We start from the raw sequence: 22175 nt of genomic DNA on the forward strand, positions 1-22175 counted from the left end.
TCGCATGAGGTGGCCAAAGTACTGGAGTTTCAGCTTTAGCATCATTCCGTCCAAAGAAATTCCAGGGCTGATCTCCTTTAGAATGGACTGGTTGGATCTCCTTGCAGTCCAAGGGACTCTCAAGAGTCTTCTCCAACACCAAAGTTCAAAAACATCAATTCTTCGGCACTCAGCCTTCTTCACAATCCAACTCTCACATCCATACCTGACCATTGGAAAAACCATAGCCTTGACAAGATGGACCTTTGTTGAAAAGTAATGTCTCTGCTTTTCAATATGCTATCTAGGTTGGTCATAACTTTTCTTCCAAGGAGTAAGCGTCTTTTAATTTCATGGCTGCAGTCCCATCTGCAGTGATTTTGGAGCCCAAAAAAATAAAGTCTTACACTGTTTCCAATGTTTCCCCATCTATTTTCCATGAAGTGATGGAACCAGATGCCATGATCTTCGTTTTCTGAATGTTGAGCTTTAAGCCAACTTTTTCACTCTCCTCTTTCACTTTCATCAAGAGGTTTTTTAGTTCCTCTTCACTTTCTGCCATAAGGGTGGTGTCTTCTGCATATCTGAGGTTATTGATATTTCTCCCAGCAATCTTGATTCCAGCTTGTGCTTCTTCCAGCCCAGCATTTCTCATGATGTACTCTGCATATAAGTTAAATAAGCAGGGTGATAATATACAGCCTTGACGTACTCCTTTTCCTATTTGGAACCAGTCTGTTGTTCCATGTCCAGTTGTAACTGTTGCTTCCTGACCTGCATATAGGTTTCTCAAGAGGCAGGTCAGGTGGTCTGGCATTCCCATCTCTTTCAGAATTTCCCACAGTTCATTGTGATCTACTCAGTCAAAGGCTTTGGCATAGTCAAGAAAGCAGAAATAGATGTTTTTCTGGAACTCTCTTGCTTTTTCAATGATCCAGTGGATGTTGGCAATTTGATCTCTGGTTCCTCTGCCTTTTCTAAAACCAGCTTGAACATCAGGAAGTTCACGGTTCACATATTGCTGAAGCCTGGCTTGGAGAATTTTGAGCATTACTTTACTAGCATGTGAGATAAGTGCAATTGTACCATAGTTTGAGCATTCTTTGGCATTGCCTTTCTTTGGGATTGGAATGAAAACTGACCTTTTCCAGTCCTGTGGCCACTGCTGAGTTTTCCAAATTTGCTGGCATATTGAGTGCAGCAGTTTCACAGCATCATCTTTCAGGATTTGAAATAGCTCAACTGGAATTCCATCACCTCCACTAGCTTTGTTCATAGTGATGCTTTCTAAGGCCCACTTGACTTCACATTCCAGGATGTCTGACTCTAGGTGAGTGATCACACCATCGTGATTATCTGGGGCATGAAGATCTGTTTTGTACAGTTCTTCTGTGTATTCTTGCCACCTCTTCTTGATATCTTCTGCTTCTGTTAGGTCCATACCATTTCTGTCCTTTATCGAGCCCATCTTTGCAAGAAATGTTCCCTTAGTATCTCTGATTTTCTTGAAGAGATCTCTAGTCTTTCCCATTCTGTTGTTTTCCTCTATTTCTTTGTATAGATCGCTGAGGAAGGCTCTCTTATCTCTTCTTGCTATTCTTTGGAACTCTGCATTCAGATGCTTATATCTTTTCTTTTCTCCTTTGCTTTTCACTTCTCTTCTTTTCACAGCTATTTGTAAGGCCTCCCCACACAGCCATTTTGCTTTTTTTGCATTTCTTTTCCATGGGGATGGTCTTGATCCCTATCTCCTGTACCATGTCACAAACCTCTGTCCATAGTTCATCAGGCACTCTATCTATCAGATCTAGGCCCTTAAATCTATTTTTCACTCCCACTGTATAATCATAAGGGATTTGATTTAGGTCATACTTGAATGGTCTAATGGTTTTCCCTACTCTCTTCAATTTAAGTCTGAATTTGGCAATAAGGAGCTCATGATCTGAGCCACAGTCAGCTCCTGGTCTTGTTTTTGCTGACTGTATAGAGCTTCTCCATCTTTGGCTGCAAAGAATATATATAATCAATCTGATTTTGGTGTTGACCATCTGGTGATGTCCATGTGTAGTCTTCTCTTGTGTTGTTAGAAGAGGGTGTTGGCTATGACCAGTGCATTCTTGGCAAAATTCTGTTAGCCTTTGCCCTGCTTCATTCCATATTCCAAGGCCAAATTTGCCTGTTACTCCAGATGTTTCTTGAGTTCCTACTTTTGCATTCCAGTCCCCTATGATGAAAAGGACATCTTTTTTGAGTGCTAGTTCTAAAAGATCTTGTAGGTCTTCATAGAACCGTTCAACTTCAGCTTCTTCAGCGTTACTGGTTAGGGCTAGGCTTGGATTACTGTGATATTGAATGGTTTGCCTTGGAAACAAACAGAGATCATTCTGTCATTTTTGAGATTGCATCCAAGTACTGCATTTCAGACTCTTTTGTTGACCATGATGGCTAGTCCATTTCTTCTGAGGGATTCCTGCCTGCAGTAGTAGATATAATGGTCATCTGAGTTAAATTCACCCATTCCAGTCCATTTTAGTTCGCTGATTCCTAGAATGTCGATGTTCACTCTTGCCATTTCCTGTTTGACCACTTCCAATTTGCCTTGATTCATGGACCTAAAATTCCAGGTTCCTATGCAATATTGCTCTTTACAGCACTGGACCTTGCTTCTATCACCAGTCACATCCACAACTGGGTATTGTTTTTGCTTTGGCTCCATCCCTTCATTCTTTCTGGAGTTATTTCTGTACTGATCTCCAATAGCATATTGGGCACCTACTGACCTGAGGAGTTCCTCTTTCAGTGTCCTATCATTTTGCCTTTTCATACTGTTCATGGGGTTCTCAAGGCAAGAATACTGAAGTGGCTTGCCATTCCCTTCTCCAGTGGACCTCATTCTGTCAGACCTCTCTACCGTGACCCTCCCGTCTTTGGTGGCCCCACAGGCATGGCTTAGTTTCATTGAGTTAGACAAGGCTGCAGTCCTGGTGTGACTAGATTGACTAGTTTTCTGTGATTATGGTTTCAGTGTGTCTGCCCTCTGATGCCCTCTTGCATTAGGTATGCTTAATTAAATATTTACTTCTATTTAGTATGAACCTGAATTAAAATATGCTAACAAAAGGTAAAAGATGAAGAAAAACTAGAAATTTTTATGAATATATACATAAAAATCAACATTACCTTTTTTCCAAAAGAAACAAATACATAAAATATAATTCCTTTAGCATAGCATCAAACCAGTCTCACAAGCTGGGCTTCCCAGATGGTGCTAGTGGTAAAGAACCTGCCTACCAATGCAGGAGACCTAAGAGACATGGGTTCTATCCCAGAATCAGGAAGATCCCCTGGAGGAGGGGAGGCAAACCACTCCAGAATTCTTCCCTGGAGAATCCCATGGACACCACTGGGTTGCAAAGATTTGGAGATGATTGAAGTGACTGAGAACACACACACAATCCCACTAACTGTTATGAGTACAGACTGTGTCCCCAGGCCCTTTTAAATTCTCAATTGTTCTTATCTGGAAAATAGGAGGAAATAATAGTGTTTGTGGGGACTGGATGACATTTGTAAAGCAGTTAGCACAGTGTTCAACATAGAATGATAACAACAATAAGTAACTACTAAACAGTATGTTGATACTTACATTTTCATTTTTCAAAATAGTAGATAATTTCAAAGTATTCCATGTACTGTTGAAAGTTATTGCTTAATCGCTCAGTTGTGTCTGATTCTTTTGTGACCCCCATGGACCATTCCACCAGGCTCCTCTGTCCATGGGATTTCCAAGGCAAGAATACTGGAGTGGATTCCCATTTCCTTCTCCAGGGGATCTTCCTGACCTAGGAATCGAACTCACATCTCCTGCATTGGCAGGATTCTTTACCACTGAGCCACCTGGGAAGCCAACTTGAACTTATAAAAGCCAAATTATTAATTAAGAGCAAAATCTCTTCTTTGTGTTTGAGTTGAGGAATATTATACCCTGGAAACTGAGAGACTTAATCAAAATAAGTTTGTGAGAAAATAATCAAACTGCTTAAGATAGTAGAATCAAACTTCAAACAGCTCATATACCCAAGCAAACACCTCTTCTTCCACGCCATACTGGTTCGTTCCATGGTTTTTCCCATTTGAATCCATGGTAAATTCATCCTTCTAGATACTTAAACTAAAAACATCAAGAGTTATCCTTGACTTCTCTTTTTCCTTTTCTTGCCACATCCAATCCATCTACAAATCCTGATGGTTTTCCCTTCAAAATACTTGACTACTTATCTCCACATATTCTGCTATTCAACCCTGATCTAATCTGAAGTATAAAAAAATTAAATCCTATCTTGATTTGTATTTCTGTAAATATACATAAGGGCTTCCCTGGTGACTCAGATGGTAAAGAATCTGCCTGCAATGAAGGAGACCCAGATTTGATCCCTAGGTCTGGAAGATTCCCTGGAGAAGGCAATGGCTATCCACTCCAATATTCTTGCCTAGAGAATCCCATGGACCAAGAAGCCTGGTGGGCTACAGTCCATGGGGTCACAGAGTGGGACACAACAGAGCAATTTCCACTACTACTACTAAATATACATAAGTATTAAAATATGTATTTCTTTTTCCATTTATATTTTGAAAATAATCTTCAAAAAATTATCTACCCATATTTTAAAATAAAAACCTCAAAGAATTCAAGAATACTAATTATTTTGTGGCATAGCCCTTGCTCTTTATAAATAATGCAGTTAAAACATATCATAAAACTTTTCTTCAAATAAGTTGAGGTGTAAAAATGTAGTAATTGCAAACTTCTAAATTACCTTTTAATGACCAGTATTTAATTGTCAGTACAAGCTTTATTGCATCAAACTAGCTTTTTTTCAGTTGTTATCTATGGGATGACTCATTACTTAGTATCATTTCTATGATCTTGTTTGCTTCATGCTTGCTTTTCTTCTGTTGAGAAATTATTAATGCAAACTACATAGTGGCATAGTACAGCCACTATGGAGAACAGTGTGGAGATTCCTTAAAAAACTGGAAATAGAACTGCCTTGTGACCCAGCAATCCCACTGCTGGGCATACACACTAAGGAAACCAGAATTGAAAGAGACACATGTACCCCAATGTTCATCGCAGCACTGTTTATAATAGCCAGGACATGGAAGCAACCTAGATGCCCATCAGCAGATGAATGGATAAGAAAGCTATGGTACATATACACAATAGAGTATTACTCAGCCATTAAAAAGAATACATTTGAATCAGTTCTAATGAGGTAGATGAAACTGGAGCCTATTATACACAGTGAAGTAAGCCAGAGGGAAAAACACCAATACAGTATACTAACGCATATATATGGAATTTAGAAAGATGGTAACAATAACCCTGTATACGAGACAGCAAAAGAGACACAGATGTATAGAACAGTCTTTTGGACTCTGTGGGAGAGGGTGAGGGTGGGAAGATTTGGGAGAATGGCATTGAAACATGTATAATATCATATATGAAATGAGTCACCAGTCCAGGTTCGATGCACGGTACTGGATGCTTGGGGCTGGTGCACTGGGATGACCCAGAGGGATGGTATGGGGAGGGAGGAGGGAGGAGGGTTCAGGATGAGGAACACATGTATACCTGTGGCGGATTCATTTTGATATATGGCAAAACCAATACAATATTGTAAAGTTAAAAAATAAAAAAAATATTAAAAAAAGAAAGAAATTATTAGGGCCATGATAATGAAGAGCCAAAGATGAGGAAGAAGACGTGTTGCTTGGCCTTTCACACTGATCTTCACTCACCCATGTTTTCATGAACACCAGATTCACCAAGTTTTCAAAGAGGAATAGCAAGTGTTTGATGATGAAGGAAGTTTGGATTTAATTTTCACTTTGAGACACATGGTTACTATTCCCTGAAAAAATATTGGCATTCTGAAGATGTTCAAGCACTCTTACTCCAGCAGCTACCAATAGGCCCAATTGCATGTGAGGCTCTGGTGGCTCTGAGAGCTGTCAAAGCAGAGATGTTAGAAACCAGCTGCTGCCTTCACTTATCCTTTGAGATCAGCACAAGTGGGGGTAGACTTTCCTATCATCAAATCCTTAGAGCAGCAACTTACACACAGAATGTGCTCTTACAGAAAAATGATTCAAATAATATAAGCAATAATAATTCAAATAATAACAGCAGTAATAAGAAAGGTAATTTGTCGTGCAGTTTATTGAGCACTTTTCACGTATCCAGGACTATTTCAATCACATCTCATACATTACTTCACTTCATCTTGAGAACATAAATAAGCCTACAGTTGTGGGTCATCCCCAGGGGAATAGCTTCAGGTGGAGTTATGAAGAACCCTCTAAATCTTCAGAGAAGTTCAAAGCCATCTTACAGACAATTATTTTACAAGGTTAAGATAGGACATTTATAAGTACAGTGAATTCTATATGGGAAATCCTTCATTGATATACCATAGCAGTCGTTTGAACAAACATTAAATCAAAGACCCAGTCTATAGGTATGACCCAAAAGTAGTAATGATCTTGTCCTCAGAATTACAAAAATTGTTTCTTAATCATCCTAAAGTATGTATCATGCATCAGAAATTTCAGATGTAAGGAATTTTTTTCAGAATTCATATATTATTTAACATTTGTCCTTCTTCAGTTCTTACATATATTTTTCAATATTTTTAGTCAAGAAAATATTTTCTGGGTAGCTCTTCCTCCACTATCATGACTAACATTTTACTATTTTTCTCCCCTAGAACTAGAACAATGACTGATGTACCAGCAGATGTTTCCAATTTAAAATGTCTCATATTCTTTACAAGGGAGGAAAAAGTTTAAACTTAAGTAGCTGATGTTTGTCAGCAGATCAGGTAGTGGAAGAAAACTGTCACCTTTTACAAAGTGTCTCTTCTTCATCTTTTCTTCTTTATTCTGGGAATTTTCTCAGTTTAGTCTTTAAGGTGGAATCTGCTAATAGTTCAGATCATGGCTGTTGCCTAATCCTTCTTTCAAAGATCAAAGTAGACTAAACCACAAACTTGAACTTAAATAAGAAATCTAAAATTTAGGCAGATATTCTGTTTTGAACATCTGCTGATTGTGGCAGATTTTTATCACTTTATTTTGGTTCTAGCACCCTGACTGTATTTTAGATAATCACCATCACCTCTAAGCAGCTCATGTGCTTCAGAGGAGTATCTCCATGAACAGCTCAGGCCTAAACTAATTAGCATTATCTGGGTCCATAATGGGTTCAGAGTAGTAACATCTAATTAATAATTTAGTGCAACTAGAATGAAGCCTAAGACTTTAAATCAAAGGTTGAGGGAATATGACAAATGCATTACATTAATGAAGAACCATACAGCCTGATAAATGCTGAAGAAAATTTTGGAACAACTGAGGAGAATCTTCCTAAGACTGAAGCTGAGATTTGGGGGGTTGTTTGTTACACAGCATTATCACAGTAAAAACCTAGCTATACACCAAAGAAGGTAGTAGGTCAAGTTCTAGATATCTGAGGTGTACCCTTCTGACTTACCCTCATATGAGAATATTACCATCAGAAGGTAAGATAAAATAAACCAAAGCAGGATGATACTATTTTAAACGCCAGAAGAAACATGTTCACTTTCTGGTAAGGTTGCTAAGCTTGGAAATTTTGAACCTGGCACCAGTGGCCTGTCTTCCCTGATACAATGAGGAGTCTGTTGTGGGATGAAGCTAATCAGAGACAAATAGTGATGAAAAGCAGGTATAGAGCTAGAGAAATAAAGAGGGCAAAAAAGGCGAAAAAGGGAAGGCAAAAGAGAGAATGAGTGCAAGAGAAAGGAAGAGTTAGTGAGCAAATAAAAAGAGGAAGAGGAATGAATTAGAAGAACCAGTTCTATATAGATAAAGTTTAAAGTTCTGCAGAAACACTCTTTGGTTACATTGATCCAGTGACTGGCATTTTTCAAATATGAAATACAGATACAGAAAATATGTGTTTATTTAGACGCTCTCACTAAAAATCTAGGGGCTTCCCCATTTGTACAGTGGTTAAAACTCAGCGCTCCCACTGCAGGGGGCAAGGGGTGGGTCCCAGATCAGGGAACTAGGATCCTTTGTGCTGCACAGTGCTTCCAGAAACAACAACAACAGCAACAACAAATATAAGTCAGCGTGTGTGTGTGTTAGTCACTCAGTCGTTCCAACCCTTTGTAATGCCATGAACTGAAACTTCGGTCCCTGGGATTCTCCAGGAAAGAATGCCAGAGCGGGTTGCCATTTTCTTCTCCAGAAGATCTTCCCGATCCCAGGAATCAAACTTGGGTCTCCCTCAGTACAGGCAGATTCTTTACTGTCTGGGCCATCAGGGTAGCCCCTCAGAAATTCTTAAAGTGAAAAAAGCTTAACATGTAAAAAAAATTACAATCTGTTGTGTAGGAGCTGTCACATAGAGAAAGATAATAAGTGCTTAGGGAACACAAAAGAAGGGGAGATTAAACCTGTAAGTAAATGAAGATGGGAAAGATATGGGAAAAGAGTTCACAGATGTGTGTGTGTGCTCAGATGCTCAGTCATGTCCAGCTCTTTATGACCCCATGTGCTGTAGCCCGCCAGACTCCATGACCTGGAAAATGGGATTTTCCAGGCAGGAATACTGGAGTGGATTGGCATTTCCTACTCCAAGACATCTTCCCAACCTAGGGATCGAACCCATGTCTCTTATGTCTTCTGCATTATCAGGCAAGTTCTTTACCACTAGTGCCACACGGAAAGCAGTGAAAAGCCAAAGGAGAAAAAGAAGTTGCCTGGTAAATAAATAAATTGTAAATGAGGACAAATGGAAAGCTTGCGTTTGTACCAGAGACTTAAAATTCTGGTAAACTGGATCAGTCTACTAGCCTCAATTACCAGTACCTGAGCGCTCAAACAGGGAAATAAAAATCTGCATTCAGCTGTCTACCATCAATAGACCTCACTGATTTCTTCAATCTTTTCTTTTTAGTTGAAGCATTAAATTATGGTAAATATTTTATCCAAAGAGGTGAGCAAAGCTGACTTGATTATGAGTCTGTAATATTAGACCTGCTTCAAAAGAAATCATCAGCCAAGAGATTCCACTGCCAACTAAACGGAATGACTCAAATCACACCTGAATGGCTCCTGCTCCTCTTTCCTATTTCCAAATACTTCCTCAGTTTGTCTAAAATATTTCATTTTCCTTTTATTATCTTGCATTAAATCAATCCAGTTGAATATTCAGTCAACTTGAATGATAAAGTTCACTTTTCAAAGTGAAAAAAAGATAAATGATATGGGAGTGTGGGTAAGGAGGATGGGCTGTAGTTATTCACATGTTAGGATTAGTTTGCTTCCTTCCCTCAGCCACAGCTTCCAGTGTGGAAGAAACCAGTCCAAACGCAGATGGCAGTGTTGTGGTTGGAATTATGAATGTGCTTATAGTCAGAGAGATCTGGTTTGAATCTTACCTCTACCATTTTACTATCTTTATGAGCTTGAGAAAATTATTAACGTTTGGGGTACCTCAGTTTTCTTATCTCTAAGATGAAAGAAACAAGGTTACCACTATTGTTATATTACGTACATACTTGATTAGCACAGTGTCCAGGGCTTGGTTAAGCAGCCAGGAAGGGCAGTTACAGACACTAGAGTGGAGAAAAGGAGATCGTTTTGTAGCAAAAGTGAGATCCTGGGGGAATGGAAGACAACACAGGCATACTTTGCCTTCTCAGTACTTTTGCCTGTGACAAGATCACAGGTGTAAACTCAACAGCAACATGACAATCAATGGTTGGAGTTGATACAAATACATTATCATGTGTTCAGGATTTTGGTGATAAAAAGATCATGTATCTTTTTATGATACTGTATCATCATTTGATCTCATATTTGATGATTCTGGATTTTTGTTTTCACTCTGACTTTTCTTCTTATGACTGGTCCTTACAGATTTAGGGCCGCAGAACTACACAGGTGCTTAAGGGAAGTGCAAAGAGTCTCTTAAAGGTGAATATTTAAAGTGTCCATTTCCTGGACTGCTTTGCAAAGGCATCCCTTACCAGAACTTGTTTTGAAAGCAGTTTATGGCTGACACTTAAAAGATTCCTCCTTTTAAAATACATGCACATTGAGTACAAACTGAGCCAGAAGTGTTATTTTTTGTATATGCTTGTCATCAGCATGTTAACATTCTCCAGCTGCCCATTTTAAAAGGACAGGAGAGCCTCTCCATGTTGTGAGCTTGCTGGACTCTTCCTCAGAGCAGTCGCTGTGAAGGAATCCTCTTCAGATTCCTTCACACTGCTTAGACCAAACTCAAAGCCACGCCCTTGAAACGTGATGGATTAAAACTGCATTTTCATTTCTGTTTTTCTAAAACCTGGTTAAAGTAGTTAATTGACAGAAGCAATTGTATTTTCTGATCAGCGGCATAGACTATAAACCTCAAGGCAATTCTTTTCTTGCCAGTAGTTGCCCTTGATAATAAAATAATTACCACATTAACAGCATTCACTGTATTTCAGCACTGAGGATTTCTCCCACAAAGCATGCTGGAGAAAAGTGCCAGGCCACAAAACAGTTTAATCCTATTATTTCTGCATTTCATCCTGGCTTGGTTTAAGTATAAATGCCCATGCTCTCTGGGTTTTTCCACCTCTGAAAGGCACAGGGATTTTTTTTTTTTTTTCAGTGAATAACAGTATACTAATGTGAAATTGTTTTTGGGACTTGTGACTCCACAGCTTTAAAGCCAGCATTAATGTTCTTAATATGAAGTATTCAGCCATTGTTTTGTGTATTTGAGGACTGATCTCTGTCCTCAAACCATACTCACATATTTTTGGTTCTCTATGTTTCCTTGTGGCCTCAGGCTTTGCTCATCCTGAGCTGCTGAGAACTCTCTCCCTGTCCACTGCTCCTCAACTCCTTTCACCATCTAACTCCTGTTCATCATCCAGGTGTTGGTTCAGTTACCATTTCTTCCCTAATGCCTTAATTCTAGGCTAAGTGACATGAATCCCTATACACTTCTCACATTACATTTTGATTGCCTCTTTACTTGCAGAATTCTCCACTAGACTGAGTTATCTGAGATCAGAGACACTACTTTATTTATAGAATATCTTTAGCACTTGCAAGGAACACGGTTCATTGTGTAGTAAATATTTCCTGAAGTAGATTTTTTTTTTTTATTCTTTTCTTTCCTGCCCTATGGTCAGCATTTGTTCCCCTCACCCATTAGCCTTTGTTAACTTTGGGCTGTGTGGTTTGCTTTAATCAATGGCATGTGAGCAGATATAACACATCTGGACAGAAACTTTAAATGCACTTGTGTGGTTGACACTCTTATTCCTGCCGTCCATTGTCAGAAAGACATCTTTCAGACAGTGGCTCCTCCTCAGACTTGATTCAAAGAGAGAACTCACAGCAATGAAAGCTGCCCGAAAAGAGCCCAGCAGAACCCAGTAATACGAATGATATGTCACTGTTGTTGCAAGTTGCCAGAATTGGGGTTATTTGTCACCACAAATAATCAACAAAAATTGATTAATAAGTTTATACCTAGAAGCATAACATTACTATAACAACAACAACAATAAACTCAAAGCTAGTGGAGGTGATGGAATTCCAGTTGAGCTATTTCAAATCCTGAAAGATGATGCTGTGAAACTGCTGCACTCAATATGCCAGCAAATTTGGAAAACTCAGCAGTGGCCACAGGACTGGAAAAGATCAGTTTTCATCCCAATCCCAAAGAAAGGCAATGCCAAAGAATGCTCAAACTACCGCACAATTGCACTCATCTCACACACTAGTAAAGTAATGCTCAAAATTCTCCAAGCCAGGCTTCAGCAATACGTGAACCGTGAACTTCCAGATATTCAAGCTGGTTTTGGAAAAGGCAGAGAAACCAGAGATCAAATTACCAATATCCTCTGGATCATGGAAAAAGGAAGAGAGTTCTAGAAAAACATCTATTTCTGTTTTATTGACTATGCTAAAGCCTTTGACTGTATGGATCACAATACACTGGAAAATTCCGAAAGAGATGGGAATACTAGAGCATCTGACCTGCCTCTTGAGAAACCTGTATGCAGGTCAAGAAGCAACAGTCAGAACTGGACATGGAAAAACAGACTGGTTCCAAATAGGAAAAGGAGTACGTCAAGGCTGTATATTGTCACCCTGGTTAAACTTATATGCAGAGTACATCCTGAGAAACACTGGGCTGGAAGAAGCACAAGCTGGAATCAAGATTGCCAGGAGAAATATCAATAACCTCAGATATGCAGATGACACCACCCTTATGGCAGAAAGTGAAGAGGAACTGAAGAGCCTCCTGATGAAAGTGAAAGAGGAGAGTGAAAAAGTTGGCTTAAAGCTCAACATTCAGAAAACGAAGATCATGGCATCTGGTCCCATCACTTCATGGCAAATAGATGGGGAAATAGTGGAAACAATGGCTGACTTTATTTTTCTGGGCTCCAAAATCACTGCAGATGGTGATTTCAGCCATGAAATTAAAAGACTCTTACTTCTTGGAAGGAAAGTTATATCCAACCTAGACAGCATATTGAAAAGTAGAGACATTACTTTGTCAACAAAGGTCCGTCTAGTCAAGACTATGGTTTTTCCAGTGGTCATGTATGGATGCAAGAGTTGGACTATAAAGAAAGCTGAGCACCGAAGAATTGATGCTTTTGAACTGTGGTGTTGGAGAAGACTCTTGAGAGTCCCTTGGACTGCAAGGTGATCCAACCAGTCCATCCTAAAGATCAGTCCCGGTTGTTCATTGGTAGGACTGATGTTGAAGCTGAAACTCCAATACTTCGGCCACCTGATACAAAGACTTGACTCATTTGAAAAGACCCTGATGCTGGGAAAGATTGAGGGCAGGAGGAGAAGGGGACGACAGAAGATGAGATAGTTGGATGGCATCACCGACTCAATGGATATGGGTTTGTGTGGACTCTGGGAGTTGGTAATAGACAGGGAGGCCTGGCGTGGTACAGTTCATGGGGTCACAAAGAGTCGGACACAACTGAGTGACTGAACTGAACTGAACTGAATAAACTCAAATATGAGGTTATTTGTACTGTGCCTGTTATGGAAGCCCCTGATGTTAAAGGAGGCTGGAAAAATGACCTATTCTATGCAACAATGAAAGTTTTGGTAATACTGCTACCTGTGATAACTTGAAAGTCAGAAAATATACCTTTAAACTTTCAAAGAATTTTCAAGACAGAATGTTGGTAGCCAGAATTGCTTATTAGGCTTTGTAAGGAAGAATAAACTCAGAAAATAATTGGAATTTTTTCAAATGAGAATGGAAGGAAAAAGAAGGATGCAGAAATCCAGAGGCAGAGTTGAAAGATATTACTGTTTCTCATCTCCAGCCAATAAATCATTTGCAGATTAAGACAAAGACTCAATGCAAAGACCAAGTCAAGGGCATGGATAGTCATTTTCTAATTCTGTGTACATTCTATTACATGGAATAATTTAAATTATTTGTGGTGAATTAAAGCACATCAGCAATTTAGCAAGTTGAGCAAATGCTGAATATGAAATTACCATATTTTCATATAGTAACATGTATTTTCAAGATAGTAGGTGATTTTCAGTATACCATCAAAGAGATTTTTAAGTGGATAAATAGGAAAATGAGCAATTTATATTATCTATTATCCTGGAGAAGCCTATTATAAAGATAGAAGATAAGAACAGTCTTCAAAAAGCAATATGATAAAGTGCCTATAAAGAGTTTTTGTCATCCTTCATGAATATGAAAAGTTAATATTTTCATCCTTTTAAGTAAAAGTAAGCCCAGTTAATAATAATATGATGATGATGATTGTGGTGATTCAGGCTGGGGAGCAAAGACCAAATCAAGACTGTTGTCACCACATTATTTGTTAAGACCTCTGATTCCTTTAAAATAATCCCCAGTAAGTCATTTCACTTGTACAGAATGGCTCCTGGTAAAGAAACCACAGATTGGCTTAATGGAAGCCTAAAAAGTACAAATTATCTGTAATTAAGCCTAAAAGAATGTCTTCTAATTATGAATCTGGCTGTTGGCAGGAAGCACTAATAGGAAACAAAGATATAAAAAAAAAACCAATGTTTTTTTTTTTTTTAATTTGTAGTATGCCAAAATTACTACTACCAGCCTGAATTCAAAGAGTTTGTGATTGTTTGAGCAATAAAACTACCCTTGAGCTCTCAACTTTTTTGACAGGATGAAGAAGCTTTTTGGCAGTCAAAGATGGACATTTCTCCTAAAGAGGATATTGGAAAAGGAAGAACTCCTCAGAAGGTGAAGTCAAGAGTCAAGAAGTACAATAGACTGTGAAGCTACTCCTAGGAAACAAAACCAAAGATTGATTAAGCAAAGTTCCTTACACAGAGATTAGTAGACTTTGTAACAATTCCTTCATGGGATTTCAGAACTTCTGTGAACCAGTGATTTCTGGGTTCCCCCCTTTTTCCCTCTTTCTAAATGAAAGCGTTTGTTGTGGTTACACTAGTTTATTATGGGTGTGAAGGTATGCATTTTATCACAGGTAGGTACAAGTAACAAGTATTTTATTTCATAGGACTTGGCTCAATAGAGCTACATTTGGGCATGATATAAACTCAAGATCCTGAATTTCAAGCTAGAGTTTAGATCAGACCTTGGAGTATCTTTAAGATCTGGTGATTACATATTGTTTACCGGGAAGGAAGTGAATATGAGAGCAGGCCGGGATAGGTTACATTATTTCACAAATATTTATTCCCTCCATACCCTTGCCATGCTTCTCTGTGAGACAGTCTATTTTCCTTTCCACTGACTTTGGCCTGTGTGATATTACTTTTCTTTGGCAAATAAATTGCCTCAGTAGAAGTTTTAAATGTGCTTGCAAATGTGCCATACCTTGTGCATGGTTTGGTACCCAGTTCTGATGTTTCCCTCCAAAATAATAATAGCATGTCCAAGATACTAGCTTACTCCTTTGAAAAGATACTTTTCATGGAGCCAAGGTTTAGCTCAACCAAACTCGGCAGAGCCTCCACCCTCATGAACTTAGACAATCAATACACATTTGTTATAACCCACAGAGTTACTGGGATTGTTTGTTATAGCAAAAACTGGCTAACAAATTTTGTTGCTGAAAATAAGGAAGAATTATATTGTCTATAAAAGTGCTTGGTTTATATAGGAAAACCATGTTAAGAGTCTGAATGTACATAGATACATGAACTCAATCGGAATTATTTGTAGGTGGAACTAAGAGATACCAGTTAAGTTGCTTTGTTATTTGCTACTTGGACAGTACTTTTTAAGTCAAAATAGTGACCCTAGATTGAGAGACCAAGAGGGGAGTTTTAATAGGTTTTTCAGGTATTTTCCTTTTAAAAAATTAATCAATAAGTATTTATAGACCCAAAAAATCCAAAAGAAATTCCAGTATAGATTAGAAGATAGATCAGTGTTTCCAAAGATGTTGATACTTAAGGAAGAACTTGCAGATTTAAAAAAGGAAATACCTATGTTGAATGTTTGAAACATTGATTGTCTAATGTTATATACACATGTCAACTTGAGGAATGAGATTCTGTACCTGGTGGTACAGAATGGTTTAGTTGCTAAGACATGTCTGACTCTTGTGGCCCCATGGACTGTAGCTTGCCAGGTTCCTCTATCCATGGGATTTCCCAGGTAAGAATACTGAAATGGGTTGCCATTTCCTTCTCCAGGGGATCTTCCCAGCTCTTTATACCTGGAATACAACTCAATTATATATTTTTTATTCTTTGAATTTTCATCATCCTATAGTAGAGAATACTTTTTAGATGGAAAAACAAAAATGACAAGGGAGTTTTACTTAGAAGTATGTTTTGAATGGCATTTATGTGTGACTGAGAAAGCTGAATTGATGAATGTTGTAGCAAAACCCCAGGGAATTATGAGTTCATAACTTAATTAGAAGCTCCACATGCAGGAGGAAGTATCTAAATAGGCTTACTTAAAAAGGTCTGTCATCTGACTAGAGGGCTGACTAACCCCCTTATTCATCTTTTTAAATATCCTTGCGATTGTGAGGGTTAGCATCATCAGTATAATTTTTAAACTCTAGAAAGACATTTTTATAAGAACAGGTCTCATATCATGGATTTCTAGTTTTCTGAACTTTAGAATAACTAATGCATATATATGGAATTTAGAAAGATGGTAACAATAACCCTGTATGCGAGACAGCAAAAGAGACACAGATGTATAGAACAGTCTTTTGGACTCTGTGGGAGAGGGAAGAGGGGATGATTTGGGAACATGTATAATATTGAAACATGTATAATTGAAACATGTATAATATCATATAAGAAACGAATCGCCAGTCCAGGTTTGATGCAAGATACAGGAAGCTTGGGGCTGGTGCACTGGGATGAACCAGAGGGATGGTACGGGGAGGGAGGTGGGAGGGGGGTTCAGGATTGGGAACATGTGTACACCCATGGCGGTTTCATGTTGATGCATAGCAAAACCAATACAATATTGTAAAGTAATTAGCCTCCAATTAAAATAAATTTAAAAAAATTTTTAATAACATTGTATTCATAAAAATAACATAAATGAAGATATATATCTATATATACCCACAACTATCTTTCTTAAAGGAGAATTGGTGTATTGAGTCACTCATGAATCCATTCACTGAAAAAATATTTGAGTACCTGCTGCATGCCAATCTCTCTATTTTTTAGTTGAAGTAGAGTTAGTTTCTGGTGTATAGCAAAGTGATTCAGTTATATATATATATATATTTTTTAATATTCTCTTTCCATTATGGTTTATTATAGGATATTGAATATAGTTCCCTATGCTATATAGCAGGATCTTGCCTTTTATCTATTTTATCTATAGTAGTTTGTATCCCGGAGAAGGCAATGGCATCCCACTCCAGTACTTTTGCCTGGAAAATCCCATGGACAGAGGAGCCTGATGGGCTACAGTCCATGGGGTTGCTAGAGTCAGACACGACTGAGCGACTTCACTTTCACTTTTCACTTTCATGCATTGGAGAAGGAAATGGCAACCCACTGCAGTGTTCTTGCCTGGAGAATCCCAGGGACAGGGAAGCCTGGTGGGCTGCCGTCTCTGGGGTCGCACAGAGTCGGACACAACTGAAGCGACTTAGCAGCAGCAGCAGCAGCAGCAGTTTGTATCTGTTAATCTCATACTCCTAATGTATCTCTCCCCCACCTCTTTCCCCTTTGGTAACCATAAATTTGTTTTCTATGTCTGTTTCTGTTTTCTAAATAGGTCCATTTGTGGCATATTTTAGACTCAATATATAAATGATATCATACAGTATCTGACTTACATCACTTGGTCTGATAATCTCTAGGTCCATCCAAGTTGCTGCAATTGAAATTATTTCATTCTTTTTTATGGCTGAGTAGTATTTCATTGTGTATCTGTACCACATGTTCTTTATCCATTCATCTGTCAGTGGACATTTTAGTTCAGTTCAGTCGCTCATTCGTGTTGTGTCCAACATTTGCAACCCCATGAACTGCAGTACACCAGGCCTCCCTATCCATCATCAGCTCCTGCAGTTTAATCAAATTCATGTCCATTGAGTCAGTGATGCCATCCATCGATCTCATCCTCTGTCATCCCCTTCTTCTCTCGCCTTCAATCTTTCCCAGCATTGGGGTCTTTTCAAATGAGTCAGCTCTTCGCATCAGGTGGACAAAGTACTGGAGTTTCAGCTTCAAATTCAGTCCTTTCAATTAATATTCAGGACTGATTTCCTTTAGGATTGACTGCCTGGATCTCCTTGCAGTCCAAAGGATTCTCAAGAGTCTTCTCAAATGCCACAGTTCAAAAGTATCAATTCTTTGGCGCTCAGGTTTCTTTATAGTCCAACACTCACATCCATACATGACTACTGGAAAAACCATAGCCTTGACTAGACAGACCTTTGTTGCTAAAGCAATGTCTCACCTTTTTAATATGCTGTCTAGGTTGGCCATAACTTTCCTTCAAAGGAGTAAGCGTCTTTTATTTTCATGGCTATAGTCACCATCTGCAGTGATTTTGGAGGCCATAAAAGAATAAACCTGCCACTTTTTCCACTGTTTCCCCATCTAATTGCCATGAAGTGATGGGACCAGATGCTGAGATCTTAGTTTTCTGAATGTTGAGCTTTAAGCCAACTTTTTCACTTTTCCCTTTCACTTTCATCAAGAGGTTCTTTAGTTCTTCTTCACTTTCTGCCATAAGAGTGGTGTCATCTGCATATCTGAGGTTATTGATATTTCTCCTGGCAATCTTGATTCCAGCTTGTGCTTCTTCCAGCCCAGCGTTTCTCATGATGTACTCTGCATAGAAGTTAAATAATCAGGGTGACAATGTACAGCTTTGACATACTCCTTTTCCTATTTGGAACCAGTCTGTTGTTCCATGTCCAGTTCTAACTGTTGCTTCCTGACCTGCATACAGATTTCTCAAGAGGCAGGTCAGGTGGTCTAGTATTCCCATCTCTTTCAGAATTTTCCACAGTGTATTATGATCCACACAGTCAAAGGCTTTGGCATAGTCAATAAAGCAGAAATGGATATTTTTCTGGAACTCTCTTGCTTTTTTAATGTTCCAGCAGATATTGCAAATTTGATCTCTTGTTCCTCTGCCTGTTCTAAACCCAGCTTGAACTTCTGGTAGTTCAGGGTTCACGTATTGTTGAAGCCTGGCTTGAAGAAGTTTGAGCATTACTTGACTAGCGTGTGAGGTGAGTGCAATTGTGTGGTAGTTTGAGCATTCTTTGGCATTGCCTTTCTTTGGGATTGGAATGAAAACTGACCTTATCCAGTCCTGTGGCCACTGCTGAGTTTTCCAAATTTGCTGGCATATTGAGTGCAGCACTTTCACAGCATCATCTGTTAGGATTTGAAAAGGCTCAACTGGAATTCCATCACCTCCACTAATTTTGTTCGTAATGATGCTTCCTAAGGCCCACTTGACTTCACATTCCAGGGTGTCTGGCTTTAGGTGAGTTATCATACCATCATGATTATCGCGGTCATGAAGATCTTTTTTGTATAGTACTTCTGTGTATTCTTGCCACCTCTTCTTAATATCTTCTGCTTCTGTTAGGTCCATACAATTTCTGTCCTTTATCGAGCCCATCTTTGCATGAAATGTTCCTTTGGTATCTCTAATTTTCTTGAGGAGATCTCTAGTCTTTCCCATTCTGTTGTTTTCTTCTATTTCTTTGCATTGATCACTGAGGAAGGCTTTCTTATCTCTCCTTGCTATTCTTTGAAACTCTGCATTCAGATGCTTATATCTTTCCTTTTCTCCTTTGCTTTTCGCTTCTCTTCATTTCACAGCTATTTATAAGGCCTCCTCAGACAGCCATTTTGCTTTTTTGCATTTCTTTTCCATGGGGATGGTCTTGATCCTTGTCTCCTGTGCAATGTCACAAACCTCTGTCCATAGTTCATCAGATACTCTTTCCATCATAACTAATTCTTTAAATCTGTATCTCACTTCCACTGTATAATCGTAAGGGATTTGATTAGTTGATACCCGAATGGTTGAATGGTTTTCCCTACTTTCTTCAATTTAAGTCTGAATTTGACAATAAAGAGTTCATGATCTGAGCCACAGCCAGATTCTGGTCTTGTTTTTCCTGACTATATAGAGCTTCTCCATCTTTGACTGCAAACAATATAATCAATCTGATTTCAGTGTTGATCATCTGGTGATGTCCATGTGGAGAGTCTCCTCTTGTGTTGTTGGAAGAGGGGGTTTGCTATGACCAGTGCATTCTCAGCAAAACTCTGTTAGCTTTTGCCCTGCTTCATTCCGTACTCCAAGGCCAAATTTGCCTGTTACTCCAGGTGTTTCTTGACTTCCTACTTTTGCATTCCAGTCCCCTATAATGAAAAAGATATCTTTTTGGGGTGTTAGTTCTAAAAGATCTTGTATGTCTTTACAGAACCGTTCAACTTCAGCTTCTTCAGCGTTACTGGTCAGGGCATAGACTTGGATTACCATGATATGCAATGGTTTACCTTGGAAATGAACAAAGATCATTCTGTTGTTTTTGAGATTGCATCCAAGTACTCATTTTGGACTCTTTTGATGACTATGATGGCTGCTGTATTTCTTTAAAGGGATCTTGCCCACAATAATAGATATAATGGTCATCTGAGTTAAATTCACACATTCCAGTCCATTTTAGTTCGCTGATTCCTAAAATGTCGATGTTCATTTTTGCCATCTCCTGTTTGACCACTTCCAATTTGCCTTGATTCATGGCAAATTGAATTCAAATCAAATTCCTTGATTCATGGACCTAACATTCCAGGTTCCTATACAATATTGCTCTTTACAGCATCAGACCTTCCTTCCATCACCAGTCACATCCACAACTGGGGGTTGTTTTTGCTCTGGCTCTGTCTCTTCATTCTTTATGGAGTTATTTCTCCACTGATCTCCAGTAGCATATTGGGCACCTACCAACCTGGGAAGTTCATCTTTCAGTGTCCTATCTTTTTGCCTTTTCATACTGTTCATGGGGCTCTCAAGGAAAGAATACTGAAGTGGTTTGCCATTCCCTTCTCCAGTGGACCACGTTTAGTCAGAACTCTCCACCATGACCCATCCGTCTCCGGTGGCCCTACACAGCATGGCTCATAGTTTCATTGAGTTAGACACGGCTGTGGTGCATGTGACTAGATTGGTTAGTTTTCTATGATTGTGGTTTTCAGTCTGTCTGCACTCTGAAGGAGAAGGATAAGAGGCTTATGGAAGCTTCCTGATGGGAGAGATTGACTGAGGGGGAAGCTGGGTCTTGTTTTGATTGGGCCATGCTCAGTAAATCTTTAAACCAATTCTCTGTTGATAGGTGGAGCTGTGTTCCCTCCCTGCAGTTTACCTGGGGCCAAACTATGGTGGAGGTAATGAACATAATGGTGACCTCCTTCAAAAGATCCCATGCATGTACTGCTACACTCAGTGCCCCCAACTCTGCAGCAGGCCACCACCAACCCGCGCCTCTGCTGGAGACTCCTGGACACTCACGGGCAAATCTGGTCAGTTTCTTGTGGAGTCACTGCTCCTTTCTCCTGGTACGCAAGGTTCTGTTTGTGCCCTCCAAGAATCTATTTCTCAGTCCTGTGTAAGTTCTGGCAGCTCTGTGGTGGGGTTAATGGCGACCTCCTCTAAGAGGGCTTATGCCATACTCAAGTCTACTGTACCCAGAGCCCCTGTCCCTGTGTCAGGCCACTGCTGACCCATACCCCCACAGGAGATGCTCAAACACAGTTCTGTCTCTGTCTCTGTGGGGTCCCTGGGTCCTGGTGCACACAAGGTTTGTTTGAGCCCTCTGAGCATCTCTGGAGGGAATGGGGTTTGATTCTAAATGCAAATTCGCCCCTCCTACCATCTTTCTGGGGCTTCTCCTTTGCCCTTGGACAGGGGTATCTCCTCACAGCTGCTCCAGGGCCTACCGTCTTACTGGGGTTTCTCTGACCTTGGATGTGGGGTATCTTCTTACGGCAGGTCCGGCGAAGCGCAGCCGCAGCTCCTGACCTTGGACGTGGGGTATCTCCTCTCCGCAGCTCACCGCTCCAGCAAGTGGGCATTTAGGTTGCTTCTATGTCTTGGCTGTTGTAAATATTGCTGCAACAAACATTGGGGTACATGTATCCTTTTGAATTATGGTTTTCTCCAGATATATGCCCAGGAGTGAGATTGTTAGATCATATGGCATCTCTGTTTTTAGTTTTTAAAGGAAGCTCCATATTGTTTTCTATAGTGACTGCAACAATTTACATTCCCAACAATAATGTAAGTGGATTCTCTTTTCTCCACACCATCCAGCATTTGTTATTTGAAGACTTTTAATTTTTTATTTTATTTATTTATTTTTGGCTGTGCTGGGTTTTCATTGCTTTTGCATGGGCTTTCTCTAGTTGCCACAAGTGGGGGCTGCTCTCAGGTTGCAGTGCTCAGGCTTCTCACTGGGGTGGCTTCTCTTGTGGAGCACAGGACCTAGGCTCTAGGCAAGCGTGCTTCAGCAGTTGCAGCATGCAGAAGGAGTGGTTGTGGTGTGTGGTCTAGGGCACATGGACTTCAGTAGATGTGGCACACAGGCCCCAGAGCGCAGGCCTAG

At 39.5% G+C, this 22175-nt stretch overlaps 2 long non-coding RNA genes across 3 annotated transcripts in view; both read left to right on the forward strand.

Moving 5' to 3' along the window:
- Positions 1-20944, forward strand: part of LOC113904330 — a 129783-nt gene extending 108839 nt beyond the window's left edge. Inside the window, exons 3-4 of one of the 2 annotated variants that reach the window (XR_003514487.1) lie at positions 14246-14323; positions 20907-20944. This is a non-coding gene — a long non-coding RNA (uncharacterized LOC113904330). Of the gene's footprint in view, positions 1-14245; positions 14902-20906 lie in introns of those variants that run through there. The other variant, XR_003514486.1, reaches the window with a different exon arrangement.
- Positions 20945-21052: 108 nt separating this feature from the next.
- LOC113904331 lies at positions 21053-21700 on the forward strand. The gene is made up of 2 exons (XR_003514488.1): positions 21053-21093; positions 21563-21700. It is a non-coding gene; the product is annotated as an uncharacterized LOC113904331 (long non-coding RNA).
- Positions 21701-22175: the final 475 nt, after the last annotated feature.

The sequence above is a fragment of the Bos indicus x Bos taurus genome, chromosome 14, assembly GCF_003369695.1.
Source record: "Bos indicus x Bos taurus breed Angus x Brahman F1 hybrid chromosome 14, Bos_hybrid_MaternalHap_v2.0, whole genome shotgun sequence".
Lineage (NCBI taxonomy): Eukaryota > Metazoa > Chordata > Mammalia > Artiodactyla > Bovidae > Bos > Bos indicus x Bos taurus.